At 51.4% G+C, this 12,028-nt stretch overlaps 1 protein-coding gene across 1 annotated transcript in view; it reads right to left on the bottom strand.

Moving 5' to 3' along the window:
• Armc2 (armadillo repeat containing 2) overlaps positions 1-12,028 on the bottom strand; it is a 92,164-nt gene that overhangs the window by 13,831 nt on the left and 66,305 nt on the right.

The following is a 12,028-nucleotide window of genomic DNA, read 5'->3' on the forward strand; positions in this document are numbered from 1 at the left end:
TATTGTTACTTATTGGCTTTTCTTGAGATATGGTCTCGTGTATCCCAGACTGGCCTTGAAGCTACTTTGCAGCCAAAGATGACCCTGACCTCCTGGTCTTTGCCCCCACCTTCTGAATGCTGGGATTGCAGATCTGTGGCACCAAACCCACTTTATTTGGTAGTGGGAACTAGGTCCAGAGCTTACTGTATATTGGAAAGTGTCTGCCAACTGGAACCCACCCCCCCCCCACAAAGTTCTCAAAGTGGGTTTGCTTGTTTGTTTTGTCTTGTGTTTTTTTTTTTTTTTTTTTTTTTTTTTAAAGAGAGGTAAAATCTAGACACAAGAGGCTGAGGAATTACCATGAGTTCAAGGCCAGAATGGGCTACATGATGAATTCCAGGTAGCCTGGGCTAGACAGTGGAAAGGAAAGGAAGGAAGGAAGGAAAAGAAACACGAAGGAGAAAATCAGAAGAAAAGTAAAATAATTGAAACCCTAACACGAGAAACTTTTAAAGATACAAACGTATGTATGGCTTTACTTGGGCGTGGTGCTGCAGTAAAGCAGAGGGTCACGAGTTCAAAGTCATCCTCCTCCACTTCACAGCAAGTCTGAGGCCACCCGACCTACCTGGCACAAATAAACAGCTGCTTTCTTAGTTTGACAATGGTTCACAGGAGAATGGAAATGAGCCCTATTAGTCCAGGGTGGTGAGTGAGTAGGCAGGGTCCCATGGGAGCAAATGATACAGGAATCCTAGCTAAGGGCCATCACTGGGCTGGAGGTGGCATTTAGGGCGCCGGCTACAGAGCCCATTTGCACGGGGTACCGCAGAAGCTCTGCAGGTCCATGCTTACAAACTGCGACAGATCCCAGACCCTGGGGTCCTTCCACACAGGGGCCATTGGTTTCTCTCCTCTGCCCTGCAGCCTTGAAGACAAGTTAAGGACTTTGGCCACCAGCTAGGGGGCTTTTCACCCTTCTGGCTTTGCTGATCACATAGGTAGTTATGGTAGCCTTAAGGAAGTGGGCAGGGCCAAGGGCTAGGCACAGTCTTTAACAAGGTGCAAAGGAACAGGTGAGGTCCCTAGGCCCAGGGCAGGGGGTGGAGGTGGCAACCAACAGTTGGGACAAAGGGCACCTTTTGACCCCACAGAGACAAATCTGCCAACGCCAGCTTGTTCCAGCTTGCTCTTGTAGAAATGTCCCTGAGCCCGGCAGAGCTCCAGGGTGGCTGTCACTGGTGCAGCTGTGCGCCACTTGCCAACATGAAGAAGAGGCGGAGCCCAGTGCCGTGGCAAGGACAGGAGCCCACCCAGGAGGGGCTCATTTCAGAGACCACTCAACTCACAGCACTCAGCAGTCATCATTAGCTGCCCTCCCAGCCCCACCGTGGAAAGGAATCCTTCATTCCCAGCTACTGCTTAGATGGGGAGGACTGGAGCGTGGGCACACAGAGGCAGGGTACCAACATTCGGAACAGCTTACAAAGCTACTTGACAAGCACAGGCTAATCTGTGAGCAGGGACCTCTGTGCGGAGAGTGGGGCAATAGCTGGAGAGCCACAGCCGCAGCAGACACGGGCCTCCGGACCCCGAGTGACGGCATCACCACGCGGAAGGAGTGTGAGACACGGACACGGGCACCGTGTGACCACACTGTGCCAACAGCTCCGCTAACAGCGCAGAACTGTGGGGCAGACCCAACCAATTCAGGAAGGGGTGCTCAAAGCTGGGAGCTCTCAGGGAGGGGAGTTCAAAGCCAGCCTCTGAAATGAAGGGAGGGAGGGACAGAAAGAGGAAGAAAATGGGGGCGAGATGGAGAGAGGGGAAAGAAAAAGGAAAGGGGGGAGGAAAAACAGAAAAGAAAGAGTTGGAAGAGATGGATGGAGAGACAGAGAGGCAGGTGAGAGGCTGGGGGGGGGGGGGGAAGGCCCTTGCTGCCAAGCTCGAGGGCCCGAGTTCAATCCCTGGAGCCCCACATAATAGATGGAGGAAAGCTGCTCACCAGAGTTAGCTTCTGACCGACCGCCACATGTGGGTCACGGCACGCCCATGCCTGCACATGCTCTTGAACGCGCACGCGTGCACGCGCGTGTACACACTCTCACACTCACACTAGGAAGGTAGGGGAAGGTAGGGGAAGGAGAGAGCCACTGGGTAGCAGAATTGTCACAAACGACCCTGAGATCCACCTTGAAATGCCTCGGACACTGGCTGTGTGGACATCTTCAAAAGGCCTGTCGTCAAGGTATCATTGTTTGGCTGTTTGCATTCTCCAGAGCCTGGGGGGGGGGCTTAAATCTGCAATAACCACAGCATTTCACCAGGACACTGAATCCTTCAAGCAATTCCCCATGCCTAAGGCCCTGGGCTCTGGAGACAGCATTTCCAACACCGGGCCAGGGGCCGGTGAAAAGCAGGACAGAGGGGATGGCCAAGCACTAAGTTCCTTGACAGCAAATTCGGCTTCCTGTTTCCCGAGCCGATGACTTGTGAGCAGAATTTCTGCAGAAACCGATTTGCTTTCTGCCCCTTACAGCTCTTCCTCTGTAATGATTAATGCCAAACGCAGCAGGAGTGTAAGAGACCAGCACACCAGATTGACCAGGTTCCAACGAGCTCTGATAAACACCGTGGCCAAATGCAACTTGGGAAGGAAAGGCTTTATGCTTCCACATGGCTGTCTATGGAGGAGGGGCGTGGGCGTGGGAACCTAGAGGTTGGAACTGACCAGAGGCCATGGAGGGGTACTGCTCAATTCAGTCACCCTTCCTTCCTTCCTCCCTCCCTCCCTCGCTCCCTCCCTCTCTTCCTTTTGGTTTTTCCAGACAGGGTTTCTCTGTGTAGCTTTGGAGCCTGTCCTGGAACTCTCCCTCTGTAGACCATGCTGGCCTCGAGCTCACAGAGACCCTCCTGCCTCTGCCTCCCCAGTGCTGGGACTAAAGGTGTGAGCCACCAGCTCCGGGCTCAGTCACTTACACCTCCCAGGGCCACCAGCCCAGCAGTGGCATCGCCACAGTAGGCTAGGCCCTCTCACTTCCGTTATCAATTAAGAAAACGCCCCATGGGCTTGCCTACAGCCCCACGGAGGCAGGCCTGTCTTTTCTCATGAGGCTCATGAGGTTCTCTCTTGCCAGGTGACCCTAGCTTGTGACAAAACTAACCTGCAAACAGGGCTTACTAGACCACACATGAACCTGGCGCTGACCTTCGACCTCTGACATCTGGACGAAGCTGTTCCCAGCATCTTATCCCAGGCATCAAGCCCCGCCCCCATTTCCACAGCAGCTCCCCTGTGGTGCTCTGCTACCCGGAGAGGGAACATTAAAGCAGACAGCAGAGGCAGTGTGAGTGATTTAAAACGTCGTCTGGGGGATTTAACAAATAGCTTATTCATGTTGCTAAACCATTGTCAGGACTAACCCATTTATTCCCCAAGTGTCACTGCTGCTTTTGGGAAGACCCCTCGGTGTCTCCTTTCCTTGTCTTCTTGCTCCCCCTCTCCCTGGGTCCCTGTGGTATTTCCTCCACCTACCCCTGGCGCTCAGCCGCCAGGGGCGTTTATTCCAGAACCCGAGAATTCATCTGGACAGACCCAAGTGTTACTTTCCCCGAAACTCCCCCTGGGTCCTTGCCACGTCTAAATATTTTTTATTCTACCGTCTGTGTGGGTCGTGGCGTGGCGTAGATGTCTCCGCTCGAAGTGGCTGGAGGGCGGGAAGAGTTAACGCTGTCACAATGCTCTCTTCCTGCCTTCGGATGGAAAGGGAGGGGGTGGTTCCTGGCAGCGGCCGTGCCAACCGAAGCATGGCATGCAAGAGCAACAAACGGGGGTGACAGATTGCGCCGTTTGCAGCCCCCAGCTTCCGCCAACTGCTCCTGTCACTGTTTCTGTCCTTGGACTGAGGCGCCTTTTGTTCCCACCTTCTCAAATATGGTTTTCCAAGGAGCCAAGAGTACAGAACAGTCCAAAACAGAGTCAGTCTCCTGGAAGGCTGTTCCCACACTCGCCACGCTTGTGTGGCTCACCTTCAGACTGAAGTTGTCAAAGGTCTCCCGCAAGGTCGTGGCCTCACCGAACGTGGCCTGGGCACTGCCTTTCCAGCCCCAAACCAGGCCTGCCCAGCGGTGAACTACTGCTTCCCAGGCCAGCCCACCTGAAGCATACAAAGCACCTCTTGGAGTAAACACAGAACCCAAAACCAAAACTGGAAACCCATAACCACCTGCCGAGAGTACGCCAACAACGACCAGTTTCACAACAGGGAACGTTTCCGCCAACACCCTGCTCTCCAACCCTTCTTTCAGTCTCGGAGAACAGCCCTCCAACTTTACAGTATTTGTGCTAAGCCAACACGATGGTGCGCATCCACACCACCATTGCGTGGCTCTGAGACAGCAAGATGAAGGTGAGTCGGGCGAGGTTTTCACCCGTGGAGAAGGCAGTTATCAACCAGCTTTCCGAGTTTGCTGAAAACAACTGTCAGCAGCTACAGTCAACCAGTGGACACACGCGCAGGAGCACCCGTCATGAGAGCCGGGTCCTCCCCACACATCCCTGTCCTTCAGGTCAACATGGCGTGCCCTAAGGCTCAGGGAGTGCACTTGCTTAGACTTTACGGGCCCCACAAATTATAAATATTAGCTGGGGCTGGGGCAGAACACAGAAGAGGGCACAGCTGATGATCTGTGGCGGCCGGGGCGGCGGCGGTGACGGCGGCTACTGTGGGCATTACCTTCCATGTGGGAGATGTTGGCCCAAAGCCAACAGGAGCTTGTCACCCTTACTCTGGGGTTATGGAAACTGAGGTGTCCAGAGACCCCACTGGTGAGGGACAACACAGGGCCTGAAAAACTATTTGGAGCACATTGATGGACTCCAATACCTCATTCCCCACTACCCTCAATTCCCAATCCCCCGGCCCTGAGGCATTATTTTTAGGGGTGGGGATTTGAGACAGGGTCTCTCTACATGGTCCTGGCTGTATTGGAACTCAACACACAGACACACACACACAGACAGACACACACACACACAGACACACACACACACACACACAAAAACAGACACAGACACACACAGACACACACACACACAGACACACACAGACACACACACACAGACACACACAGACACACACACACAGACACACACACACAGACACACACACACACACAGACAGACACAGACACACACACACACACACACAGACAGACACACACAGACAGACACACAGACACACACACAGACAGACACAGACACACACACACACACACAGACACACACACACACAGACAGACACACACACACACAGACAGACACACACACACACAGACACACACAGACACAGACACAGACACACACACACACACACACACAGACACAGACACAGACACACACAGCCAGGAAAAGAGCCTTCTGAGTACTGAGACAAAGGGTGTGTACCACCACACTTGGCCCCTAAGGCATCCTGCACCAACCTCTGAAGCTGGCTCTCTTCTCTTGTGAAGGGTGCCCCTGCTGGCCTGTCTGTGCACTGCAGGACTTGGAACCTCTTCTCTCTGCTCAAAAAAACGCCCCCTGCCTATTGTGTCGCCATGAAGTAGCATCCAGTGTGCCATCTGTCCCGTGTGATCACCGGCGCTTCACCCCACGAGGCTCCCACCCACTGGCAGCAAGAGTGAGTAAGCCCACGATGCTCACACCCTCCACACGCCACGGCACCCTAAAATAGCTCTGTGCCCGATGCTGACCACAGGAGGACTGATGGCCATTCTGCTGGCTCCTCTCCTACCCAGCTTGGGAAACCACTTTAGAAAGTTTATCCAGGCATTGGTGGCGCACGCCTTTAATCCCAGCACCCGGGAGGCAGAGGCAGGCGGATCTCTGTGAGCTTGAGGCCAGCCTGGTCCACAAGAGCTAGTTGCCAGGCAGCCAAGGCTGCTCAAAGAAACCCTGCCTCTAAGAAACCAAAGCTGAACAGCAACAAAAGGGTTACACTTAAAGGAAATGCCCTTAATCAGAGAGGTGATCAAGATGCGCCACCCCACCCCCCACCCGTTCTCCTGATTTAAACTCTGGGTAAAATTCCCCACATCTCGGGGTTGAGTCTGCATCTCCCGTTGGCTTTATTTATCCAACTTTCCACCTTTAAATAAAACCTACCCAGTATGTGAGCTTACAGGTGGCTGGAGACTAAATACGTGTCACCAAAGACAGGCTGCAGACTGCTGGGGAAACGCACTAGGGATGGAAACAAGCTGGCCTGAGAGGCTAACAAATGTCAAGAGCAGACCAGTCTGAGATGCCACAGGACCTAAGCGGATCATGTTTGAGGCAGAGATGGCCACCTATCCACCCTGCCAGCAATTATTTAGCGAGCACCCATGCTCTCTGCCTCTGACTGCGGCTGCCGCTCCAAACTGCCAGGATACGGGTAGAAAGTTTGCTGTGCTGGGCCCTCCTTGTTGAGCCACAGCCACGAAGGCGAAGGCGTTTGGGTTCTGTGCCCAGCAGGGCAAAAGCAGGCTCCAGAAGGACGGAGAGCAGCAGGGGCTGGAAAGAATGAGCAAGCTCAGGCCCTCGGTGGCTGCTGGGTCAGGTCCGGGGTACAGAACAAGGGCGAGGCTGATCAAGGGGCAAGCTCAGCCAAATGCTCATCAGCCTGCTCTCCCCAGCTCACTCACTCAGCGCCCACTGGGAATGTGCCTGCAGAGAGACGGGGAAGGCAGCCAAGGGGCACGCTCCTGCCAGGGAGGAGGCAGAGAGCCAGTGGGAGCAAGTTGCCACACAGAGACACCAGGGGGGAGGGGGAGGGGGGGGAGCCGCCTTCCCAACCAGTCCTCCACAGCTGCAAAGAGGTTTCGGGTGGGCTGGGGTGGGGACGCACAGCGCTGCTGCTAAATGCCTGGGTAGCACCAGGGCTAGAGAGGGGAGGGGTGGGAAGCTTTTTCTTCCAGCCCCCGTCTGCAGCCATTGCAGGTCTCTCCTCCCACAACACAATGCCCTCGCTGTCCAGATCGACGCTCACCCTGCAGGCCTGGCTGGAGGGACCCTTACCCTACAGGTCTAGATGGAATTACAGGGGCAAGAGGCTGCCTTGAAATATGGCCCAAGCAAGGACCGGTCTGGTGATTGCAGCACCGCCAGTGTTTGCAAAACTCTGCCAGCGAGCATGCATCTGCTAGTTCTGTTTAAAAAAGAAAAAAAGGAAAGGAATTCACCCTATCTAAAGTGGAGAGAGAGAGAGAGAGAGAGGGAGAGCGGGCTAATGGTGACCGAATGCTAATGGAGATAAGGGTTGTTCTTTTTGAACTGTGAGTGACCTTTTGCAAAAGGATGTCACCCTTACATAAATCTTTTCAGGCCTTCTACCAGATCGCTTGCCCAGTAGATATTTACAGAAGAGATGGGGGAAATCCCTTCATGTTCTTCCAAAAAAACCAAGCCCACGCGCATTTTGCTGAGCTTCTAAATGCGGTAGCACTGACATCAGAGACTCCTCAGAAGCCAGCCCTGCTTCAGCAACGCGGCTTGCTCCTTTCCCTTATTAGGCCCATCTGTTTGCACATTTGGTTTGCAGCAACCGCAATTTACACCATAAAGCAGACAATGTGTGCCTATGTCTTCAACAAGATTTGTCATTTAATTGGATCTTGATGGGAACCCTTACCTAACTGGAAAGCATGGCTTTGAGTCAAGCGGATGACAACTCTGTTTCTGTCTGCTTTGTGCCAGTTGAGACCTGACTGTGTCTTGGAGCTTGAACAAACTAACCACAGAGTTGCTGGTTGAAGATGTTTCTTTCCCTTGTTGTCCCTGTGGAGGTCCACTCTGAAAGCTGGGGAGGAGAGCTTTTGGAGAGATGGTTGAACCAGACTCCCCCTGCCACCACGCCCCGCCTCCCCAGCTGTAGAGCCCAGGCACCACCAAATACAGACAGAGCCCACTTCACCCAGGGCTGGGCGTAAGACGGGCTGCCAAAGAGGAATAACGGCAACTCTCAAATATGTCTGTGCAAACTTACAAGGGCCAGATGTGTCTCTACTGTGCTCTCTCAAAGAGGAAAATCTCCAGGGACACTGGATCGTTTGAGTGACAAAAGGGTCCTGCTTAACTTCACACATCAAAAACTGGAGGCTTGTCTAGCTAACTCTGGTCCACTTGCCCTCCCCTGGACAGGTCCTTCTGAGGGTCCCGAGGGCCCCATCCCATGCCTCCTGAGTGAGTTACGCTGATTGGTGCTGCATGCCTGCCAAGGATGGCAGCTGGTCCCAGGACAACTTGTTTTGACAAAAGTCTGGCAGAGAAAATTGGGAGGAGAGTCTAATGTAACATAATATAACATAACATCTTGTTTCCCTGAGAAGCTGTCTCAAGCTGGGGGTAGACTCCATGCTAGAGTGCTTGTTTAACATGCCCCCACCCCAAAACACACACACACACACACACACACACACACACACACACACACACAATACACACATAGAGCAAACAGACCAGAAACTATCAGCTGCCCATGCAAAGGCAAAAGAGACAGCCTGGCCATTTTCTGGAGAAGTCCAGGTGGCTGGCTTGTCCCTTGCTTCCTACTTTGACACACACCCTCGGTCAGGGTGATCTGAGGATCCCACTGAAGACCTCTGGAGGCTTCTGTAAAGTCAGTGCACCCACTGAAGGATGGGTCATAGGGACCACCCCCCCAACCATTTGTGCTATGCCTTTGGCAAGCTGCTGCGGGCCTCAGAAACGGGTGTGTGGGTTCCCTCAAACCTCCATTGGAGCCACCCAGTGTGGGGCCCAGGAACCTGCAATTTCAAAGCTTCCAAGAGAGTCCTTCCAAGGATAGCCAAGTGTGGAGCCCGGGATTAAACTGAGAAACCACTGAACACCTCTCCGCTTTAATCCTTACTGTCTTATTTTTATAGTGCCGACTTACAAAATCATACCAATTCACACACTTATTACATCATTCTCGAAGCACAGCTGTAGAGATATTACAAGTGAAATCTAGCTGGGTAGTGTCGGACATGCCTTTAATCCCAGTACTTGAGGCAGAGGTAGGTTCGAGGCCAACCTGGCCTACAAAGCTCCATGCTACACAGAGAAACCCTGTCTCAAAACAAAGCAAGTGAAATCCTCCACTTTGAAAGCTCTAAACACTAGGGTCAGACTTAGCAACAGGGCAAATGCTTGCTTTTGGTACTTTCTCATAAAATTTCTCTTTTTCCCCTGTAACAAAAACAGTGGCAGATGGGAAGAAATATTTCACATCTCCCAACAGAAGTGAGCCCGGGTTCTAAACAGGATTTCCCTCTCAGTGTGCTGTGGAAGTTACAGGCAGGGGTTTCCTGAGCAGCTCCCTGATGTCCCCATCCCCCACCACGATAAGGTGAATTTCAGGGATTCGTGGGTAGGTGGCATTTGTCAGTATGAAGCTTTTTTGGGGTGGTTTCTGGGGGACTCACTCTGTATCAGGCTGATATCTAACTCATGATCCTCCTGCCTCAGCTTCCCTAGTGCTAGGACTAGAGGTATGTGTTTTAGATTTCAGATTGTATGGGCTGCACACTTGTAATCCCAGTACTCTGGAGGTAGAGACAGAAAGATTGCCTGTTCAATGCCAGCTTGGTGGGTTCCATCATGCTATCAAAGTTACATAGCAAGATCACATGTCAAAAAAAATATTTGAGCCATGTGGTGGTGGCCCATGCTTTTAATTCTGGCAGAGGCAGGTGGATCTCTGTGAGTTCTAGGCCAGCCTGGTCTACAGAAAGAGTTCCAGGACAGCCAGGGCCACACAGAGAAACCTGTCTCAAAATATAAAAAACAAAATGAGAGAGAGAGAGAGAGAGAAATTTAAACACATACATCTATAAATGTTTTTTTTTAAAATTTCATTTTAACATGGCTCTTGGTAATGAGCCACGTCCTATTCAGAAGTGAAGAGTACAGACCCCCCCATGCTGCTTAGGGACCAAATGGGCACTGAAATAAGAATATTAGAATAATATTTGTGGGTTAGATACTATGGTGGTTTGAATGAGAATAACTCTCATAGGTGTATATTTTAAATACTCGGTCCCCAGTTGGAAGAATGTTTGTTTTTGAGAAGGTGTGGTGTGTTATGAGCAGTTTCCCACCAGCCTGGTCCCACAGCCGCGCCAGCCCCAAATAACACACAGAGATGCTGTATTAGATATAAAGATGTTGGCCAGTTACTAGCGTTTATTATTGGCTAGCTCTGTCTTATATATTAACCAATTTCTATCTAGATTGATAGATTAGTGTTTCCATGTGGTTTTACCAGAGAGAGTCTGGACCTCTAATCCTCTCACGACCTCTACTTCTCTCTACTACATCTCCCAGAATCCTCCTTGTCTCCTAGTCCCGCCTATCTTGCCTTCCTGTTGGCCAACAGGACTTTATTCATTAACCAATAAGAGAAACATATTTATAGAAGGACATCTCCCATCAGTGGTGGTTTGAAAGAAAATGACCCCACAGGCAGTGGCAGTATTAGGAGGTACTGTGGTATATTTGATCACTCTGTGTGAAAATGTGTCACTGTTTTACCTTGCCTGCATAGACACCTTCTGATTGGTTTAATAAAGAGCTGCACGGCCAGTAGCTAGGCAGGAAATGACAGACAGGACCTCCAGGCAGAGATAGGAACTCCGGAAAGAATCTGAGGCATGGAGATTAGCCAGTGAGATGTGGAAGGAAGCCGGGTATACAGTGTGGAAGAGAGGTAACGAGCCACATGGCAGAGGGAGATTAATATGAATGGGTTAATTTAAGTTATAGAGCTAGCTGGGAACAAGCCTAAGCTAAGGATATGTTTTCATAATAATAATGTCTCTGTGTCATTATTTGGGAGCTAGTGGCCCAAAGAAAGACCCAGCTATAAGGAGATATGGCTTTGGGGAGTAGGTGTGGCCTTGTTGGAGGAAGTGTGTCACTTTGGGGGTGGACTTTGAGGTCTCCCACGTTTAAGCTATGCTCAGTGTGGCACACAGCCGCTGCTGCTTCTGCCTTTGGATCCCGATGAAAAACTCTCAGCCCCTTCTCCAGACCACGTCTGCCTGCAGGGTCACCAAATCCTGCCATGAAGATAATGGACTGAACCTCTGCAAATGTAAGCCGCCGAAATTAAATGTCTTCCTTTATAAGAGCTGCTGTGGTCATGGTGTTTCCTCACAGCAATAGAAACCCTAACAGACAGAAGGAGAGGGAGGTGTGGCCTTGTTGGAGAAGGTACATCGCTGGGGGCGTATGCCAGGCTTTTTCTTTTCGGGCCACAAACCAGCTCCCAGTTGTGACATGGAGACTTACTAGTTTTGAATGCTCATCCTTAGCTTAGCCCTTTTCTGGCTAGCTCTTTTAACTTAAATTAACCGGTGTATGGTATGTGTGAGTCATGTGTGTGGTATGTATGTGTGGTGAGTGTGTGTATGTGCATGTTCACAAGTGTGTGGCTCCATGCACGTGTGTGCATACATGTGAATGTCAGTGGGTGACATCCACCATCTTCCTCAATGACTCTTCACCTTCTTACTGAGGCTGGTTCCCTCTCTTGAGCTCAGAGCTCACCAATTTAGCAAGTCTAGGTAACCAGACTCACCCTAGAGATGCCTGCCCCTGCCTGCCCGGTACTGGGACCGCAGGGGACACCATGGCACTGGCCCTTACATCAGTGCTGGAAAAGCCCAGTTCTGGTGCTGATGCAGAAAGCTGCTCTCTTCTGAGCCATCGTGTCCTCAGACCCTGAAAACCCTAACACAAGGCAGAAAGAGATCTTCTCCAGCTCAGTCATCTGGGTCACCCAAGACCAAAACCTGTGCAGTAAAAATAACAATGATGGCAGCACACTGTGAGGTAAGCCGCATGGCAGGTTCCCGCAGCCTCTTACACAGTAAAAATAACAACCATGGGAGAGTAAAATTACAGAGACCATAAAATTCAATTCCAAGATAAAGTGCAAAAACCCCCCTTTGAGCATAACACCTAAAAAGACTTCTTTGCAGGCTATAATAAACTATGTTT

Source organism: Phodopus roborovskii, unplaced genomic scaffold (genome assembly GCF_943737965.1).
Source record: "Phodopus roborovskii unplaced genomic scaffold, PHOROB, whole genome shotgun sequence".
In the NCBI taxonomy this organism is placed as follows: domain Eukaryota; kingdom Metazoa; phylum Chordata; class Mammalia; order Rodentia; family Cricetidae; genus Phodopus; species Phodopus roborovskii.